We start from the raw sequence: 21,848 nt of genomic DNA on the forward strand, positions 1-21,848 counted from the left end.
CCTGGTATAAAGTGGACAGATCCTACCTCATGCTGCAGGCTCAGGGTCCACAGATCTGCAGCTGGAAATATAGGTTGTTACCGTGAAATCTCCTCATTTAAAAAAAGCGTTGACTCGGCCAGGCGCGGTGGCTCATGCCTGTAATCCCAGCACTTTGGGAGGCCAAGGTGGGTGGATCACCTGAGGTCGGGAGTTCGAGCCCAACCTGACCAACACGGAGAAACCCTGTCTCTACTAAAAATACAAAATTAGCCAGGCGTGGTGGCGGATGCCTGTAATCCCAGCTATTTGAGAGGCTGAGGAAGGAGAATCGCTTGAACCTGGGAGGCGGAGCTTGCAGTGAGCAGAGATCATGCCATTGCACTCTAGCCTGTGCAAAAGAGCAAAACTCAGTTTCAAAAAAAAAAAAAAGTTGACTCATTGAAACACACAAATAAGCAAAATGATCTTGACCTGACAAAACACTGCTGTACCCTGATGCAGTTCCCAGGCCGACAACTTGTGAAGTCTGTTTCAGACTGTTGAGAAATGTAATTTTTTTTTTGAGTCAGAGTCTTGCTGTGTCTCCCAGGCTGGAATGCAGTGGTGCGATCTTGGCTTACTGCAAGCTCTGCCTCCCAAGTTCACGCCGTTCTCCTGCCTCAGCCTCCCGAATAGCTGGGACTACAGGCGCCCGTCACCACGCCCGGCTAATTTTTTTGTATTTTTAGTAGAGACAGGGTTTCACTGTGTTAGCCAGGATGGTCTCGATCTCCTGACCTCGTGATCAGCCCATCTCGGCCTCCCAAAGTGTTGGGATTACAGGCGTGAGCCACCGCGCCTGGCCAAGAAGTGTCATTTTTATTCTGTGCTGTGGTGTGGTGCCTCTTCCTTTGCTTTTATGAGCTGCAGTTTTGATCAGCGAGTCCTTGGGGGTCAGCAGAGGGTCTTGAGAAAACCTGCTTTTACAACCTTAAGCAAGTTATAAAAGTCGTCTGAGACTCAGTTTCCTCATATAGAAGCCAGCCGTCACAGCCTCAGCCTTCCGAAGCTGCTGTGATGATTGAACAATGAGGCATTTTCCTGAGTGCCTGGTGAAGTCGGGTACATAGAAGGTTTCAATAAATGTGAATTTCTTTCCCCTTAACTTGCATTCCTTTTTCTTTTCTGAATGTCGAGGCGGGTGGATCATGAGGTCAGGAGATAAGAGGCTGTATCTTACCAACTGCATTCTGATTTTACAGTTCACAGAATGAATTCCCTGTGTGGGCAATCCTCTCAAACATTGCTAGTCTCAGGAGTATTCAGAAAAGCACAGGACCTGGCTTTTAATGATGACGAGGACTGCCCCCTCTGCCCTGTCTTTTTTGTATCTGTGATTTTCATTCATTAATGGGGTAGTTAGTAGTTTTTTTTTTTTTTTTTGAGAAGAAGTCTGGCTGTGTCACCCAGGCTGGAGTGCAGTGGCGCTATCTCGGCTCACTGCAACCTCTGCCTCCCGGGTTCAAGCGATTCTCCTGCCTCAGCCTCCTGAGTAGCTGGGATTACATGCACACGCCAACATGCCCGGCTAATTTTTGTATTTTTGGTAGAAACGGGATTTCACCCTGTTGGTCAGGCTGGCCTCAAACTCCTGACTTCAGGTGATCCACCCACTTTGGCCTCCCAAAGTGCTGGGATTACAGGTATGAGCCACCACACCCAGCCCATTTCTCTGTTTTATATTGCGATGATGCCTTTGCCAAAAGTGAGAAATTAACATTACCACATCACTATCAAAGTTCCAGAATTCATTTGGACTTTAACAGTTTCTCCTCATATGTTCTCCTTCTGTTCCAGGATTCATCACGTTGCACTTAGTTTTTGTTTATTTCTATCGATATGTAGAGGTGTTTCTTTCTTTTGAATTGCTGTAGAGCATTCCATTGGTGAGAAGAGCCAATTTGTCCACTCTCTCCTGCTGGGCATTTGTGCTGAGTCCCTTTCTCCTTTGAAGTTGCAGAGGGTGCTGTAGTAGCTGTGGGTGGGGAAGAAACCTCTGAGTGGGGGGCGTGTGTATTTCCAGCCTCAGTAGTGAGTGCCAAATCGCTCTCTAGGGGGCTTATTCTACGTCTTGGTGGCATCCCCATAGGTGCCAGGCGCTTTCCTGCTGTGGACCCATGAATGAGCAGTGCTGTCTTACCTTCAGGGAGGGGGAGATGAAATATATAATGATGGCCGGGTGCAGTAGCTTACGCCTATAATCTCAGCACTTTGGGAGGGCGAGGCAGGGGGATCACTTGAGCCCAGGGATTTGAGAATAGCCTGGGTAACATGAGAAACCCTGTCTCTACAGAAAGTACAAAAGTCAGCCAGGCATGGTGGCACGTGCCTGTAATCCCAGCTACTTAGGAGTCTGAGGTGGGAAGATCACCGAAGCCCAGGAGGCTGAGGCTGTAGTGAGCTATGATCATGCCACTCACTCCAGCAGTGTCTTGTCTTTTTCTTCTTCTTTTTTCTTGAGACAGAGTCTTGCTCTGTCACCCAGGCTGGAGGGCAGTGGTGTTACTTTTGGCTCACTGCAACCTCCACTTCTTGGGTTCAAGCGTTTCTCGTGCCTCAGCCTTCCAAGTAGCTGGGATTATAGGCGCATGCCACCACCACTGGCTCATTTTTGTATTTTTATTAGAGACAGGATTTCACCATGTTGGCCATGCTGGTCTTGGAACTCCTGACCTCAAGTGATCCACCCGCCTCAGCCTCCCAAAGTGCTGGGATTACAGGCATAAGCCCCCATACCTGGTAAGACTCTGTCTTAAAAAACAACAACAAAAAAATGTGTGGGATGTGTGTGTGTATACATATATGTGTTGTGTGTGTGTGTGTATATATATACACACATATATTTTATATATGTATATATGAATGAAATGGCAAAATCACCTGCCAAGGGCTGCAGCTGACTCCAGAGGACCCCGGAGGAAACTGACGGACATAGTGTGTGATAGTGGAGGGGGATGGGAAGGGTTAGGGGGGCATCAGGCTTCTGGATGACTGAGGGTATATGCAAGTGCAGAGACGGTGTGACTAGGATGTCCAGGCAGGAGAGGGGAGATGGACAGGCACTGGGGATCATGAAGGTTTCATAGAGCATATGCAGTGTGTCCCAGCTGGTGACAACTTTGCTCTTCCTAGAACATACCATACACATTTCCATCTTGGGGCCTTTGCATTTACTATTTGCTCTGCCTGAAATATTCTATCTCAGACATCAGCCCAGATGTCACCACCTCTGGGGAGGCCTCCCTGATAACACCTTCTATGAGAGCCCCTCCCTCCTGGTCACCCACCATGCTTTGCTCTTCTTTGGTTTAGTTTTTGTAGCACTTATGATTGCCAAATGTAATAAATATTGACTTGTCTCTCTCTCCCACTATTAGAATGTAGTTCTTCGAGGCCAGGAATTTGGTTTGTTTTATTCATAGCTGTATCCTCAGCTCCCAGAACAGTGCCTGGCACATTGGCTTTCACCTACTCTTATTTGATCAAATGGCTGAATGAACGGACGTGACCATCAGTGTGAGAATCTGTGGATAATAGCAGCAAACATTTAAACACAGGCTGTGTGCCAGGCACTTCACTAAGCACTTGGCCGTCAACTAGGTCTCCTTAAATCCTCATGTCAATGCCACAAAACTGGCCCTGTCTATTTGTCTCAGTTTTACAGTTGGGGACGTGGTGGGGTTAGTATTTGAACCTCATCCAACCCCATACTCCAGTTGGGACCTCTCTGGCCGGTGCTGGGAAAGAGGGAGGCAAGTAGATTTCAGCCCCAAGCTGTGGAGTCCGACAGGCATTTGTACTCCCTGAGTGAGTCTCAGATCCTTGTGTAAGGGGGAACTTAGGCCAGAAGTGCCTGGGCTAGAGGGTAATGGGGACCCCAGGAGGCTCCCCGCTCTTGCCCCAATCCTGCCTTCTCTGAAAGGGAAGGAAGGCTCTTACCTTCTAGCTGTCTGCAACAGGAACTGCCGGGAGGCCATGCTAGCCATCCCCCAACTTTGGTTTGCAAAACTCTGAGCCTGGTGGGGAAATGAAGGGCTGGCTTGCTAACCACAAATGAAGACTCATTTGCACAGGCAAAGCGGGGGCAGGGGTGACTCCTCTTGCCCTAGCGGAAGGGACTGACTTCTGCAGGCTGCTGTCTTGCTGGAACCAGTCATGCCCCACCATTGAGCCTGGGCAATCGGACACAGTTACCAGCAGTAGGATTTGTTGTCCTCCGGCCTCAGTCTTCTTCTTTGATAAATGGGGAGAATAGTGATATTGTGGCGATTCTGTGAAGCTCAAATGAGGAAATGCACATAAAGCCTTTGCTCAGTGCCTGACTCATGGTGAATACTTGGGGGGATATTCACCATCATTGTTACAGTGGTAGTGGTCAGAGGTGGCAGGCACCATCAGAGCCTCTCTCCTGGGCTCCGCTCCACATGGCAGCCACATTTTAGGAATAATCCTCAGACTAAGCAAAAGAGGATAAGTGAATATTCCCTAATGCATGCTCTTCTTTTTGAGCAGAATCTGTCCCCACCCTGCCTTTTTTTGAGACACGGTCTCACTCTATCACCCAGGTGGGAGCGCAGTGGCATGATCACGGCTCACTGCAACCTCTGTCTCCTGGGTTCAAGCTATCTTCCCACCTCAGCCTCCCAGGTAGCTGGGACTACTGATGTGCACTACCATGCCCAGCTAATTTGTGTGTGTGTGTGTGTGTGTATTTTTTGTGGAGATGGGATTTTGCCGTGTTGCCCAGGCTGGTCTCAAACTGCTGAGCTCAAGCCATTCTCCTGCCTCACCCTCCCTTAATGCTGGGGTTACAGGCATGAGCCATTGCGCCCAGGCAGAATCTACCATTTTAATTAGACTTCTGTGAGTGGTCTGATAGCCAGTTGACTGAGTGAGGATCAGACCCCATTCTTGCAAAGCTAGAGAATGAGGCAGAGGCCCGCCATCCTTGGAGCTATTGGGAGACCCTGTGGGTGACCCATTAGCCATAAGAGAGCAGGGTAAGTGCCCAGATAGGAAGGTGTCAGCGTGCGAGGCCCGGGCAGCCAGTGGTCAGCCAGTACTTGAAGGCCTCCTGTGTGCCCAGCTTGCTGCTGGGGCCATGACAGTAACTCAGGGAAACGAGTCATGCTTGTGAGATGTGATGAGGACCTGGAAAGGGAAGTCCAGAAGTGGAAGGCAGCCTCTCAGAGAGGGGGTGTCGTGTGGGGACTTACAGCCAAGGTGAGGGTGCTTTCCTGCTGGCACCCACCTCGCAGAACCCATTCCCTCCCTGACTCTGGTCTGTGAGAAGAGCCCACAGCATGGGGATACCACGTTTGGGGTTCAGCAACCCCAGAATGAAAATCACCCTTTAAAGGAGGGCTTTACCTTTCTGTGGGGGCCACAGCCTGGTTGTGCGATAGAGTCACCGGGCTCTGGAGAAGCTTCTGGAGGATTGGGGCCTTCTTTTGCAATCTGTCCACACCCCCAGGGTCGTTTTTCCTGGACTGCGGCTCCGGTCGGTACAAGGGTCCTGAGCCAGCATTCTGGTCTGGGTGGCCATTCCCTGTGGCTGAGGAGGAGGCACCTGGAAGTCCCTGGCTTCTCCTGTTAATCACTGACAAGGTAAAAAGATACTCTTGCCTTTTTTTTTTTTTTAATTTCAAAATTTAAAAAAATCTTTTTTTTTTTTTGAGTCAGGATTTCACTCTGTCACCCAGGCCGGAGTGCAGTGGTGTAATCACAACTCACTGTACCTTCCACCTCCTAGGATCAAGAAATGCTCCTACCTCATCTTGCTGAGTAGCTGGGACCACAGGCATGCACCACCACTCCTAGCTAATTTATATATATATATATATGTATATATTTGTTTTTCTTTTTGTAGAGATGGGGACTTACAGCCAAGGTGAGGGTGTTGCCTAGGCTGGTCTCGGAACTCCTGGGCTTGAGCGATCCTCCTGCCTTGGCCTCCCAAAGTGCTGGGGTTACAAGCATGAGCCACGGCGCCCGGCCTCCTGTGTGTCTTGCCTAACGATTGCCTTTGGCGATGGGAGTGCTGAATGCTTCTGGCATCTCTCTGTCTGCAGAGGCTTACCTGACTTCAAAGGAAGGATTCATCTTTAGCCAGAAGCTAGCTGGTTCACCCCAAGGTTTTCTGAGAGGTCATTCAGGGAGCAGCTGCTGGAACGTGGGAATGGGGACAGGAGGTAACTGGACTTACCTTGTCTCCAGGCCTTCCACTGCGGGCCACCCCCACAGACTACCCTGGTGTCTTTGGCATCAAAACCCAGCCAGGTGGCCTTGAATGGGTGACTTCATCTTCCTGGGCTGTCTCTGGAAAATAGGGCTTTCTTCCCAAGATTGGTGGGAGGATTAAAGAGATGTTGAGGTCAGCTCTGACACCTGTTAAATGTTCAGTAAGGGGGACCTGCTTTGTTCTCTGTCCCAGTAGGTGTTTCTGCCCTGAACCTGACCTCGGCAGGGCTCGGTGTTCTGCTGGCTGCTGGCAGAATTGTGAGGGCGGTCTGTGTGAGAGTCTCAGCCCAGGAGCCAGCACGGGTGGTGTCGGAGAACTCTGGGTCTGCAGCTAGACTGGCAGGACGCAGACCCCAGCTTGCCCAGCCCGCCTGAGCCTCAGTTTCCCCTTCTGCAAAATGGAGGTGATGATAATGGTGGTTGCTTAGGGCTGTGGGAGAGACCGCTGAGATGATGGACAGAGAGCACTTGTCACGTGGTTGATAGACCCTGGATCCGCAGAGCTGCTGCTGCTGCTGCTGCTGCTGCTGCTGTTAGGGGTTTCAGAGCTGGGGCTCCTTGAGGGATGTTCCTGAGAGGAAGATTCTAGTAGGAGCCACCTGGGCCAGGGTGAGATCTGAGCAGGGCGGGGAGGAGAACCCATTGGACCAAGGCATGGCTCCCCTTTACAAGGGCTTCCAGGTCGAGGACAATCTCCTTTAACAAAACCTCCTGCCAGTCCCCAGAGCTTCTTGGCCATGAGCTGAGGAGTTTTTATTTGTTCCTTTGGTCTTTTATGGCTAACTCTGGATTCCTCTTGGGCGGATGGGGAGGCAGCCTTGGTCCATTGCAGAACTGGGTACTACTGTGAAAGTGCCAAGTCCTTGCTGTAATCTTCTCTCTGGAGAACAGACCCTGTGGGCAGGGGAAAGGCCCGTTGCCCACCTCCTGGTGTCATGAACACTGTTTTTCTCAGTGGGAGGAGGTGGAGTTACCCAAAGAGGAGGAAGTGGCCTTTCAGGTGCCACTTACTTGGTTTGGTGTCAGCTCTGTTATTGATTCACTGTGTGACCTTGGACAAGCTCCTTGTCTACTTTGAGCCTTAGAATTTTATGTCAGCAAAATGGGTATAATAATGACTCCTCTGTCATAGGGTGGCTGGCATGAAATTGGATAATTTAAGTGAAGCAGTTAATATAGTACCTTACGTACAGTGAACACTTAGTAAGTAGCTGTTATAATAATAATGAAGATGGCCAGGTGTGGTGGCTCACGCCTGTAATCCCAGCACTTTGGGAGGCCGAAGCGGGCAGATCACCTGAGGTCAGGAGTTTGAAACCAGCCTGGCCAACATGGCGAAAACCTGTCTCTACTAAAAATACAAAAATTAGCCGGGTGTGGTGATGCTACTTGGGAGGCTAAAGTATGAGAATCGCTTAAACCTGGGAGGCGGAGGTTGCTGTGAGCCGAGATTGTGCCATTGCACTCTAGCCTGGGCGACAGAGCAAGACTCGGTCTCAAATATAATAATAATAATAATTGAAAATAATAAGGAAACCGTGTTATTACCTGTATTAGTGTCCTGTGGCTGCCCTAACACAAGTGCCACAAATTGAGGGACTTAAAACAGAAATGTACTGCCTTGCAGTGTGGAGCTTAGAAGTCTGAAATCAAGGTGTTGGTAGGGCCGTGCTCCCACTGGAGGCTCTAGGGGAGGATCCTTCCTGGCCTCTGGTAGCTGCTGGTGACCCTGGGTGTCCCTTGGCTGGTGGATGTGGCACTCCCATCTCTCCCTCTGTGTGTGTCTCTGTCCAAATTTCCCTCTTATAAGGACACTAGTCTTGGGTTAGGACCCACCCTAATCCAGCATGAGCTCATCTTGGCTACATCTGCAAAGACCCTATTTCCAAAGAAGGCCACATTCACACATACCAGGGATTGGACTTCTATATATCTTTTTGGGGGATGCAATTCACCCCCAACATTACCCATTTATACTTTCTTTCCAGGGCCACCAAGGACAAGACCAGAGCCATTTTCATCTTGAATTGGTGTCAACTAGTGTTTGCATACCCTAGGGACTGTCCAAATGACACAGCTGACCCAATCCCTGCATTTCTCAGATGGGGAAACTGAGGCCCAGGGAGGTTAAAATGACTCTCCCAAGGTCACACAGTAAGGTAGTGGCAGTGAGACCGGATCGTGGATCTCCTGGTGCCCTGTATTGGCCCACGTGTCAGCCATGGACTTGTATTCCCACTGAGGGAGCCAAGAGGTTTTTGCTGTCTGCAGGGGAGAGCACTTTGGATCCTGGCTTCTCATTTCATCCTTTCCTTGGTAGTGGTTAAGAGTGCGAGCTTTGGGCCGGGCAAGGTGACTTACGCCTGTAGTCCCAGCACTTTGGGAGGCTGAGGTGGGTGGATCACCTGAGGTGAGGAGTTTGAGACCAGCCTGGCTAACATGGTGAAACCCCATCTCCAACAAAAATACAAAAATTAGCCGGGCGTGATGGCACACGCCTTTGGTCCCAGCTACTTGGGAGACTGAGGCAGGAGAATCGCTTGAACTCAGGAGGCTGAGGTGCAGTGAGCTGAGATTGCGCCACTGCACTCCATCCTCAGCAACAGAGCAACACTGTGTCTCAAAAACGAGTGCAAACTTTGGAGCCTGGCCATTCAGGTTCAAGTTCTGGCTCAACCATTGTGACCTTGGCTGAGTCAGTGACTCTCTCTGCTTCAGCCTCCCCACCTGTGGAAGGAAGACAATCATCTCAGCCTTACATGAGTGCACAGGTGTCAGGACCCCTGCCATGCACACCGGCATGTACTCGCTGTTTCTATACATGTGGTTTCCCTTCCCTTTACTCCACTTTGGTTTTCTCTGAAGCTGAAAGGTCCTTAGTAGGAAGTTGAGGACCAGCGTTTTCCATGGGAAGACTCAACATCAGTTAGAACTCTAGAATTTACTCCAGGCCGTCCAAGTTAAGGTAGTTGTCTGTATTCTCAGAACCTTTCTCTTGCTGTAAAAAGCAAACAAAAAAAGACAAACCAGCAAACTCAAAGAACGAGGATACATATACATGCAGTGCTGCTTCAGATGGAAGTCAGAAAAGCGTGTGCTCAAATGAAAGGCTGTTGTTGAAAGGGAAGTCTGCATTTACTCTTCTGCCAGTGCTCAGACTACCTCAACTCCTTGCTGACATTCCTAGGAATTGTGGTCCCAGCTGGCTTCTACAGCTGTGTGACCTTTGCCTTTTCCAAACGAGTGGGCACCCTGCAGGCCACTTCCTCTGGGTTTCAGTGCCCAGCTTATCAGGAGGCTGCATGAACATCTATTTCTAGCTGGGTGGGAAATAGGACGGGTCCTGGCAGAAGGCGGAGCCTGAGGTGGCTGGTAGAATCCCCTGGGAGGAGTAAGGGATGCTCTCTGCAGGGACCCCCGTGTTGTGGGTGTCACGGCAAAGCATGAACAACAGGCGGTGCCTAGGGAGCCTGAACCAAGGTTGGGAGCGTGGTTTCCTTCTCAGTTCCCTTTCCATCTTCCTGATTATGACAAGAACATCTGTTTGGTACCAACATGTCTTTTTTTTTTTTTTTTTTTCTCCTTGATGCTGTGCATTTTTTTCCATTGGAATTTTTGTTGAGATAATTGAAGATTCACATAAAGTTGTAAGAAATAATACAGAGAGATCTCTGTGAGAGATCTCTCATACAGAGAGATCTCATGTGGACGTTACCCAGTCATCTCCAATGGTAATGTCTTGCAAAACTGTAGTGCAGTATCACAACCAAGATATTAATATTGACAACATTGATAGAACCCACTACCAGTCTTATTCAGACTTTCCCCCATTTTCCTTGTACTTGTATGTATTTAGTTATGTACAATTTTGTTACATGCATAGCATCCTATATCTACCATCATAGTAAAGAGACTGAAGCAATGTAATGATTTCTTACACCAACTCCATTTCCAAAATTTTAACATGTCTCTCTTTGAAAGACACAATTTTTTTTTTTTTTTTTTTTTTTTGAGGTGGAGTCTGGCTCTGTCACCCAGGCTAGAGTACACTGGCTTGATCTTGGCTCACTGCAACCTCCGCCTCCTGGGTTCAAGTGATTCTTCTGCCTCAACCTCCCAGCTTCTCAAGCAGCTGGAACTGCAGGCACCCGCCACCATGGCTGGCTAATGTTTATATTTTTAGTAGAGATGGGGTTTCACCATGTTTCCCAGGCAGGTCTTGAACTCCCGGCCTCATGTGATCTGCCTGCCTTGGCCTCCCAAAGTGCTGGGATTACAGGCATGAGCCGCTGTTGCCAGCCTGAAAGATATGAAATGTCTTTATTAAAATATAACTTGCAGACATAAAAAAGAATGAGTTCATGTCCCTTGCAGGGACATGGATGAAGCTGGAAACCATCATCCTCAGCAAACTAACACAGGAACAGAAAACCAAACACCACATGTTCTCACTCATAAGTGGGAGTTGAACAATGAGAACACATGGACAGAGGGAGGGGAACATCACACACCAGGGCCTGTCAGGGGGTGGGGGCAAGGGGAGGGAGAGCATTAGGACAAATACCTAATGCATGCAGGGTTTAAAACCTAGATGACGGGTTGATAGGTGCAGCAAATGTATACCTATGTAACAAACCTGCATGTTCCACACATGTATCCCAGAACTTAAAGTAAAATGAAATATATATATAATATATATATGTAAATAACATAGATGTGGTAAAAGGCACACATGGTGCATGTAAGGCTCAAGGCTTTAAGCATGGGTCCACCTCTGTGGCCATTCCTCGTGTCCTGGTGACCCAGTCCTCTCTTTAGGTGACACCACTCTGACTCCTGTCTCCATCAGTGAGTCTTGCATGGCTAATTGGCTTTGTGCCTCTCTTAAAGGCTTCTTATTTCCCTTTATGAGTCACAGAACCAAGCCGGGGGTTTTGCTTCCAGCAGACAACTATTTCTAGGTAGAATTTAATAATATTGTCATGTTTCCACTGATTTTATTATTTTGCAGTTCCTACTGTATATGGTGAGTGTTACTGGTTTTCTTTTTGCCAAAAACATAAAATCACTCTTAACATACATCAATTCAGGTGAAAACAGTGAGTTGATTTAAAGAAAACTATCACATAAATAGTATCAGCAGTAGGCAGATACAACAAACCTTAAAAGGTTGATCAACAAATGTTTGCAATTTGAGAAATAATGTCATATGGCTCCAAACCACCCCCCAAAACTGGTCAATCCATGTGTGAGGAAAAAAAAATCTCTATATAGTCTTCGTATAATGAGAGTTTTCTGTGTAATTTTGATATGCAGTACTGGTTTAAAGAAAAGCAGAATTAACCTATTAAAATATTAATAGGCTGTATATAAAGTAATGAGCCCTTTCTTTATTGCCTTAATAATTTTTGTTATATTTGCATACCATGAGTACTATTTTATATCTAATACTTATTTTAATATTGATTCACTATTTTTAAACTTAATTTTATATAGAAAAGAAATGCAGTTTCACAGTTTAGAGGTGCTAGGTATGTATTTTTTCAATATATTTTAAAATATACTACAGTTAAGACATAACAAAGGGTGGGCACCATTTAAATTTAATTTCCAGCAGGAGGGTGAAAACACCAAGTTTAAATGGCACTAAAATGATGAACATTTAGGCTGGGCATGGTGACTCATGCCTGTAATCCCAACACTTTGGGAAACCAAAATGGGAGGATGACTTGAGGCCAGGGATTTGAGACCAGCCTAGGCAACATAGTGAGACCTTGTCTCTACTAAAAAGAGAAAACTTAGCCAGGTGTGATGGTGCATGCCTGTAGTCCCAGTCACCTGGCTTTGGGAGGCTGAGGCAGGAGGGTCCCTTGAGCCTAGGAGTTCAAGGATGCAGTGAGCTGTGATTGTGCCACTGCACTCCAGCCTGGGTGACAGAGCGAGACCTTGTCTCCAAAAAAACATAAAGAATTATTTGATGGCCCATGTTGGGGGTGTTAGTGGTGAGCACATAAAGCTCCTTATTTTCTCATTGTCTCCTGAGTTTGGAAATGATTGAGAAATGAAACATCGGCAGTCAACGAAGGGCGATGAGATGGCTGCCTGGAGAGCACGCTTAGAATTGAGCCCTGACACCTGGCCCCAGACCTGCCCACCCTGTCATGGCCTGGGTGGATGCCCATAGGTGTCTCAGAGCAGCAGTCCCTGACTTTTTTGGCACCAGGGACTGGTTTTGTGGAAGATAACTTCCATGGGCCAGGTTGGCCTGGGGGGATAGTGTGAGGATGATTCAAGGGCATTACATTTATTGTGTACTTCATTTATGATTACATTGTAATATGTAATGAAATAATTATACAACTCACCATAATTAGAATCAGTGGGAGCGCTGAGCTTGTTTTCCTGCAACTAGACAGTTCTATCTGGGAGTGATGGGAGACAGTGACAGATCATCAGGCATTAGATTCTCATAAGGAGTGTGCAACCTGGGTCCCTCACATGTGTAGTTCACAATAAGTTTTGTGCTCCTATGAGAATCTGATGCCGCTGATTCGATTCTGGGAGGGGGAGAACCAGAGGGGACAGAAGCACCAGTTTCCCCAGCATCACTTAAAACTCTTATCTATTGAATAGTTCTGCATGAATATGAAGCATTAGAATCACAGACCTAATTATTTGAGCATAATGATCTGGGAAGAATCTCTTCACATGGAAGCAGGACACTGGTTCTCCCCTCTGCTATCAGTGCAGCTGCAACAACTCTGTTGTTTATTATCTTTTTAACAAAGAAGATAAGGGCAGGCCCACCCCCTATCTGCAGGCCAAAAAGTAAACTTTATTTATTTATTTATTTATTTATTTATTGAGATAGAGTCTCACTGAGTTGCCTAGGCTGGAGTGCAGTGGCACGATCTTGGCTCACTTCAACCTCCGTCTCCTGGGCTCAAGCCATTCTTCTCAGCCTCCTGAGTAGCTGGGATTACAGGCACCCAGGCACTCACTACCACGCCCAGCTAATTTTTGTATTTTTAGTAGAGACAGCGTTTCACCACGTTGGCCAGGCTGGTTTCAAACTCCTGACCTCAAGTGATCTGCCCACCTCGGCCTCCCAAGGTGCTGGGATTACAGGCATGAACCACTGCGCCCGGCTGTAAACTTTACCTTTTGCAAAGTTTTTTCAGATATATCTCTATGGGGTGTATGTTCTTTTTCCATTTTATAGATGAGAAAATAGACAGTAAGCCAGAATAGAGGCTTCTTCATACAGCCAGGAGAGAAAGAGCTGGATTTAACTCATGCCTGGTAGATCATTCTAGAGCTGGGCTCTTTCTGCTCTACCATGTGTGCCTCGGAAGCCCCTTTTGTCATTACATGTTCTTCTGCTGTGTATCTCACCTATTCCCCCAGCTGCCATGTCAGATGCTGCTACATGTGTGAAGTAACCTAACACCTTTGGTTTTTCTTAAAGCAGGGTCCTTGGCTGAGGTCAATAAGCAACGCTGGGGCTTTTTACTTAAAGTGAAACCACCAGCAGCTGGGAAGCTGGTGTTGCAAGGTGGTACAGAAAACCATTCAGCCTAGTAGCTAAACTCACCTCGGTGGAGCCCGCCTGGGGCCATGTAGTTTTTATTTCATGTTATTTCATTTGGTTTGCATGACAACTCAATGATAGGCATCACTGCTTGTACAGAGGAGGAAACAGCAAAGAGAAGGGATGCAACGTGCCTGGTTCCTGTGCACCCCTGGGGAGCATAAGCCAGGATTTGAACCAAGGTCTTTGTACTCCAGAACTCCCTACAAAGGGAGGCTTTCTCCTCTTCTTCCCAGGTGAGCTCCAGTCTGCAGAACTCAGCCAGGATGCATGTGCTCAGAGAAGCCTTTCTTCCCCTTGCTGGGGAGGAGCCCCAGTGTGGACTCTGTTGCACTCCTGATGTGGGTGGAGATGTGGATATTCACATATCATATGCCGGCCTGGACAGGGCCTGTCCTCCCTCCCAGACTCGGAGCCATCTGAGTGCAGGACTGTGTCTGTCTCTGCAGTGTGGCATCCCTAGCGCTCAGCGTGGGGTTCTGTGACTGCCTGGTTGACTGAATGACTGAAAGTCGGAAAAGAGGGTGTGGTATGTGTGGGAAGGTGCCCAAGCCTTCTGTCTGTCTGTTTGCTCGCTTGAATATGTCTTGAGCTTCCAGAGAGAAATTTTTGTTAAGCTCATTGTCAGGTGTGGTGCCCCTTGAGGTCATGTATGGGAATTGGGGAAAAAGCCATGTTCCTGGTGTCAGGGATGGGAGGACGTTCCGGGGGTGCAGGGAGCCTGAGAGAGACAGAGAATCAGTAGTGGGAGGAGGAAGGAAATGGGAACTTGAAGAACAGGGTCATGGCCCGGCCAGCAAAGGGGTCGGTGGTGTAAAGCAGGAAGTGAGAGGAAGCTATGAGATGTATGGAGGGGCCAAAAATCCCCAAGGATGTGCCAGAAGGTGATGGGTAGGCAGGGAGGGCTGAGGGAGGGTGGCTGGAATGGGGTGCCAGCCTTTGAGGCTGACTCTAGGAGACTCGGTGTGTGGGGGATGGTTTGCAGGGGGTGGGAGTGGAGGGATGGGCGGTGGGGGTGGGGTGGACCTGGGAAGACTCGAGGTGATGCTGGGAAGGGGGTGGGGTTGTGCAAAGATGAAGCCTCATTTCTGTGGCTGGGTTATCTCACTTTCTTCGAGCAGGAAACTCGGCCACTGAGCCCCACCATGCAAGAGTGCATGGCCTGAGGTCTGCTGACCACAGCCTACTTTGAGAATAAAGTGTTGTTTTAGTCACTATGAGCCCTTGGCAAAAATTTGAACCCATGCAGATAAAGCCCGCCTTGACCATCATTTGCCCATGTCCTTCTCACTATAGTGCCTGTTGTCAGCAAGTTGGTGGAAATCTTTTGGTACCCTTTCTCACACCTTTACACACACACGTGCACACCTACAAATAGGCACATTCCTTCTTAGCTGAATCCAGTACATTCCTGAAAACACACTGGAGAGGAACATTTTTGGATTGCAGTATACTACATCATATTATACAGAGACAAGTGCTGATGCATTACCAACTGATTGAAACACCCCAGCCAATTTCCTTAGTATCACTTAACAACCTTAAGTACCTAAAATCAGCCCACCAAAATTTTTGCATGAATACAAAGCATCTGCAGCAACAAATACCCAATTTTTGGGTGCTTCGATGAACTCATTACTAAGCATGTTTGCAAAAAGTACGTAGGATACTATACAGTAATGGTTCTGAATTATGATATTCTTCTATCCTCCAACTACCTTGTACTGTAATGGAAAAAACAATGAAATGATCTGTTAAAAATACTAAAGATTCATTTAAATTGGACCCTGGTTGGTAGTTTGCTTGTCAGAAGCAAATGCTAGGATGAAAGAAAAACTCAATAGAATGGGCAGGATGCCAGGTTTGATGTGCCATTTGTTGTGCATCTAACTGCTTCTCTTCCTTTGCAGACAGACTTGCCTTTCCTTTCCTTTTGTGTTTCCGTTTCTGTTTCCTTTTCCTTTTTCCTTTTTCCTTTTCTCTTTTCCTCTTTGTTTTACTTTTCTTTTGTTTTGTTTTCTTTTTTTTTTCTTTTTGAGAAGGCGTCTTGCTCTGTGGCCCAGGCTGGAGTGCAGTGGTGTGACCTCGGTTCACTGCAAGCTCTGCCTCCCAGGTTCACGCCATTCTCTTGCCTCAGCCTCCCGAGTAGCTGGGACTACAGGTGCCCGCCACCACACCCAGCTAATTTTTTTTTTTTTGTATTTTTAGTAGAGACGGGATTTCACATGTTAGCCAGGATGGTCTCGATCTCCTAACCTCGTGATCTGCCCGCCTCAGCCTCCCAAAGTGCTGGGATTACAGGCGTGAGCCACTGTGCCCGGGCACCTTTTCGTTTTTCTTTTCCTTTCTTTTCTTTCTTCTTTTGGATGGAGTTTCACTCTTGTTGTCCAGGCTGGAGTGCAGTGGTGTGATCTTGGCTCACTGCAACCTCTGCACCCCCACAGCGGGTTCAAGTGATCCTGCTGCCTCAGACTCCCTAGTAGCTGGGATTACAGGCACATGCCCCCATGCCCGGCTAATTTTTGTATTTTTAGTAGAGACAGGGTTTTGCTATGGTGGCCAGGCTGGTCTCAAACTCCTGACTTCAAGTGATCTGCTCGCCTAGGCCTCCCAAATTGCTGGGATTACAGGCATGAGCCACTGTGCCTGGCCCACACCTTCACTGTTTTCATTGGCACCTAAGTGCTCGTGAACCTCATACAGCAGGTCTATGATCTGGATTGTGCATTTTGCATAAAAAAAAGAGTTAATAAGTTATAGTAGACATTCAGATGGTGAGAATTTGCATAGTGACGGACACCTGTATATAATATGTACATGTACACATGGGCATGTATGTGTGTACACACACGGATGCATACATCTAGTCTCCTATTTACATAGGTCATCGAGGAGTTTTTGTCATGTCGGTACATAAGGATCTGCCTCCTTAATGTTCACAGCAAATAAATTGAGACACCATGTTCTTTTTTCTTTTTTTTTTTTTCTGAGACAGGGTCTTGCTCTCTTGCCAGGCTGGTGTGCAGAGTTGTGATTACAGCTCATTGCAGCCTCAAACTCCTGAGCTCAAGCAATTCTCCTGCCTCAACTTCTTGAGTAGCTGAGACTACCAGTGTGCACCAGCACACTTGGCTAACTGCATTTATTTTTTGTATTATTTTTTTAGAGATGGGGTATTGCTTTGTTGCCCAGATTGGTCTTGAACTCTCTGCTTTCAAATGATCCTCCTACTTCAACCTCCCAAAGTGCTGGGATTATAGGCATGAGCCATTGTTCCCTGTCCCGTGTTATTTCTTATGCCTTATATGTGTCCAGCTTGATTCAGTTGCTAACAAGTACAGAGAAGTTTCTACATCTTTGTTTCTTTTTCCCTTACATTTTTGTTTTGCCAGGTACTATTTTAATTGACAAACACACATGTACAGTCACACACTCATTTAATCCCCACAAGAGCACTTTGTGGTAAGTATCACTATCACTCCTGTTGTTAACATGAAGAAGCAGAGGCACAGAGAATTGAAGTTACTGTCCAAAGCTATTTGCTATAAGTTGGGGAGCTGGGACTCCAGGTTCCAGAGTCTGTCCACCTCATCAGTAGCGACACTGCTCCTCCTGACTTGGATAGCTCCTGGGAACATGAATTTGCAGCCCTTGCACTAGAATCTTGTTCCCAGCCTCGGGTCAGAAAGGTGGCTTGAATGCACTGGGTTGAGTGCAGCGGGCCTGACTGCTGTCCGTGCAGCTCTGCACCCCTGTGGGTAGTGGGATCATCATTCACCAGGACGCCCCTGCCTGATGTAAGATCAAGGGGTGGAGATATCAACAAAAATGCCCACCGACCCTCTCAGACTTTGCTGAATACCAGATAGAAAACCATGGAGAGAGCTGCATATTCTTATGTGGCTTCTTAGAGTCACTTGCTTCGCTATGAGTCAAAGTTCAAATGCTGCCTCTTCCACTTGTGGCTGGTGACCCTGGCCAAGGTACTTCACTTCTCCACATCTCAGTTTCCTCATTTGTAAAATAGGGGCAGTCATGGTACCTGCCTCATAGTGTTCTTGTGAGGAACGATGAGTTAATATAGAGGATGCTGTTGTGCCCCCCTCAGCTCCCATTACCAGGCTTGTGCTCCATTTCCCAGATGCTAGGAGTGGTGGGTGTTGTGGCTCACAGGTGCCCCTTCTTCGGGGCACTGCTCTCACTAGAAGAAAGCTGCATCACCTAGGAGGTTGTAGTGGCTGTAAGCCAAGCCAATGACTGACTGGCAGGGAGGACAAGAAGGACTGGCCTCCCTTCCTTCAGGAGGACCTACTTCTCCGGTGTGATTCATGCTCCAGACATCCCCCTGCCACTCCCTATACAATCAGGGTGAAGCCCATCCCTAAGTGGGACCACAGCCTTGTTTAGCTTTATTCTCCTCCCCATCCCACTCCTGCACTCCCCCAGTAAACACTTGAGCAAGAATCCCTGACTCAGGCTCAACTTCCAGGGAACCAACCTATGATAACATGCGAAACATTAGCACTCTGCTTAACACAGAGTAGGTGCTCTGTAAGAGTTTTGCTATATAGCATTTATTTTTATCCTCAAGGATGAGGCTACTGTATCTGTAAGACCCTTGAGGGCCAGGATCAAGTACATCCAGCAGAACATCTGGCTTATGGCTAATGCTTAAAAAGATCATGAGTAGATAGTCCATGTTCATGGATAGGAAGACTCAATATTTTCAGATGTCAGTTCTTCCTGGCTTCATCTGTAGATTCAACACAATCCCAACCAAAATCTAATAGAGATACAAGAAAAGTTTTTTTTTTTCCCATTCACATTCAATACAGCACAAAACACTTCACCTTAGAGAAAGGAAAAACCAAGGTGTGTTTTTTTCTCTTTCTCTTCCCTCTTTCCTCTGTACTCAACACTTTTGACACCAGATGTGTATGGTTTTCACCCCACACATCAAGCAAACAATTCTCCATTGGACACCAGTTTGGTGTCCCTAGTTCAATTCAATTCTGATACTATCTACCTGGAGCTAGAAACAGATGCCACAGGTTGAGAGCTCAGTCCCTCAAGACTCTCTCCCACTTCAGATGCCAGTCACAAGCCCAAGTTGTGGCTTATGCTTTTGACTGACTGGCTATAAATTGGGGTTCCAATAACCCACTCCTTGGGTTTGATTAATTTGCTAGAGTGGCTGACAGAACTAGGGGAAACATGTATACCAGTTTATTAAAATGATATTACAAAAGATAAAGATGATCAGCCTGATAGAAGAGATGCATAGGGCAAGGTATATGGGAAGGGGCATAGGGTTCCCATGTTCTCTCTGGGCATGCCACCCGCCAGAAAATTCCATGTGTTTAGCAACCAAGAAGCTCTCTAAGCCCTGTCATCTTGGGTTTTTATGAGAGCCTCATTACAAAGGCATGGTTGATTAAATCATTCGCCATTGGTGACCAACTCAACCTTTATCCCCTCTCTCCTTCCTGGAGGTTGGGGGAAGGGCTGAAAGTTCCAACCCTCTAATCACATGGTTGGTTCCCCTGGCAGCCAACCTTCATCGTGAGGTATCTAAGAGCCCCCAGCCACACAGAAAGATACTTATCACTGGAGATTCCAAGGGTGTTAGGAGTTGTGTGCCAGAAAATGGGGTTGGAGACCAAATATACAGTCAGTCCTCTGTATTTGTGGATTCTGCATCTGTGGACTTAAGCTATGGTCGATTGAAAATATTTGAAAACATTGCATCTTACTGAACATGGACAAACTTTTTTGTTGTCATTATTCCCTAAGCAATACAATATAATTATTTACATAACATTTACCTTGTATTAGGTATTAAAAGTAATCTAGGGATTTAAGGTATATGGAGGGTTGTGCATAGGCTATATGCAAATACTCTGCCATTTTTTATCAGAGGCTTGAGCATCTATTTGGATTTTGGTATCTGTGGAAGATCCTGAAACCAATCCCCAACAGTCATTGAGGGATGACTGTATATCTTATTAAAAGTCACAACATTACAAAATCCCAGCAAGTTATTTTGTGGGTAGTGACAAAATGATTCCAAAGTTTATATGGAAAGGTGGAAGACATAGAGTAGCAAACACAGTATTGTAGAACGAAATCAGAGGACTGCAAGACTTACTCTAACGTTCCAGTAATCAGTACAGGTGATGTTGGCAGAAGAATAGACAGATTAGTAGAACAGAATCGAGAGCCCAGAAATAGACCCACACAAATATTTGCCCCTTTGACAAAGGGGCAAAGGCCACTCAATGGAGAAAGGATAATCATTTCAGAAGTATGATGAATAACCCAATACTTGTTTTGGGAAGAAGCAAGAGATGGGTGTTCAGGATGATAAAGTCATGGTTGATGAAGGCAGATGCCTGCAGCTCTTTCCTGGGGCAGGGCTGGCTTCAAAGGGTGTTTGTTTGGGCTGAAGTGGAAGGGGGTGTGCGGATGTGCAGGGCTGCTTGTATCGTTAGAATGGCTGTTAGCATTTCATTCTTTCTTTCTTACCATGTTCTGTCTCTGCCTTTGTACATGCATGTTTGCATTTCTCTCCCTCCTTTTCTGGGTAGCCTGTCCTTTTCTGTACCTGGCCTCTCTATCCCTCTCTGTCTCCCTTGGTCTCCCTCGTCTCCTCCTCTGTCCTTCTTCCTCTCTGTCCCCTGCTCCGCCCAATCACCAGTAGTTTGATCCCTCTTGATGTCTCCATCTCTCTCTGTCCCTTTTCTCTTTCCAAGAACTACTTATTGGGCCCTGCTGTGTGCCAGCCATTCTGATGGGGTGGAGCGTAGTGGTGAGGAAGGGTGCACAATCCTTGCATGTATGGAGCTTACAGTCTAGGAAAGGAGGGCTGTGGATCCACAGATTCCATCTAATAAATATTTGCCTCTGTTGAGTGCTGTGGAAGAGAGGTGCTTGGTATAGATCATAGCAGGCATTGGGAGGTTTTCTGACTTTGATCCGATTGAGCTGAGACTGGAAGGGAGAGCTTGGTGCTAACCAGACTAAGAACATTTTCAGTGGTGCCAACAGCACCACCAATATCCTATAGTAGGAATGAGTGTGACCTATGAGAGATGCTCAGAGGGGTCTGTGTGGGTGGTGCAAGGGCTGGGAGGCAGATGCTTAGGCCACACAGGGTTGCAGGGGTCATCACAGGGCTGTGGTTCTTAGTCCTAACAGCAATGTGACGCCATGGGAAGGCTTGATCCCAAGGAGTATCATGAGCCTGTTTGTATTTCATAAGATGACTGTGGGCATAAAGTACTGCTATAAGGAGACAAGTCAGGAAGGTGCCTCCATAGACAAGAGATAATGGTGGCTTGGATTGTGCTGTTGGCCATGGAAATGGATAGACGTTGACAGATTCCAGAGCAATTTCAGAAGTAGAATTGTTAAAATGTGGCTATTGCTGGAAGACAATGTTACATTGTCTAAAAAAGTTTTTCTTTAGTTATGTATAATTTTGCTGTAAGGACAGATGCTCACCATAGGCCAGTTCAAAGATCCCCTCTTGGCTGGGCGTGGTGGCTCACGCATGTAATCTCTGTACTTTGGAAGGCCAAGGCAGGTGGATCACCTGAGGTCAGGAGTTCGAGACAAGCCTGACCTATATGGTGAAACCTTGTCTCTACTAGAAATACACACACACACACACACACACACACACACACAAATTATCCAGGTCTGGTGGCGGGTGCCTGTAATCCCAGCTACTCGGGAGGCTGAGGCAGGAGAATCACTTGAACCCAGGAGGCGGAGGTTGCAGTGAGCCGAGATTGTGCCACCACACTCCAGCCTGGGCAACAAGAGTGAAACTCTGTCTCAAAAAAAAAAAAAAAAAAAAATCCCTCTTGAAGACATTTTACGGGGAAAGAGAATTGTTAGACTAGACAGAAAGAGAAAAGAATGTTTGCTTAAAGTCACTAGACTTTCACTGGCAGTCAACTGGGTGGGTGAATAACTAACTTTGGAAAACAAA

General features: G+C 47.1%; 1 protein-coding gene across 4 annotated transcripts in view; it reads left to right on the forward strand.

Annotated features, from left to right (window-relative positions):
* The window catches only part of PLCG2 (phospholipase C gamma 2), a 177,324-nt gene that overhangs the window by 48,592 nt on the left and 106,884 nt on the right, over positions 1-21,848 (forward strand). Inside the window, exon 1 of one of the 4 annotated variants that reach the window (XM_054452856.2) lies at positions 13,898-14,088. The exons of the other annotated variants lie outside the window; for them this stretch is intronic. The gene's annotated coding sequence lies outside the window, so the exon portion shown is untranslated. Of the gene's footprint in view, positions 1-13,897; positions 14,089-21,848 lie in introns of those variants that run through there. 4 annotated transcript variants of the gene reach the window in all.

The sequence above is a fragment of the Pongo pygmaeus genome, chromosome 18 (genome assembly GCF_028885625.2).
Source record: "Pongo pygmaeus isolate AG05252 chromosome 18, NHGRI_mPonPyg2-v2.0_pri, whole genome shotgun sequence".
NCBI classification, from domain to species: Eukaryota; Metazoa; Chordata; class Mammalia; order Primates; family Hominidae; genus Pongo; species Pongo pygmaeus.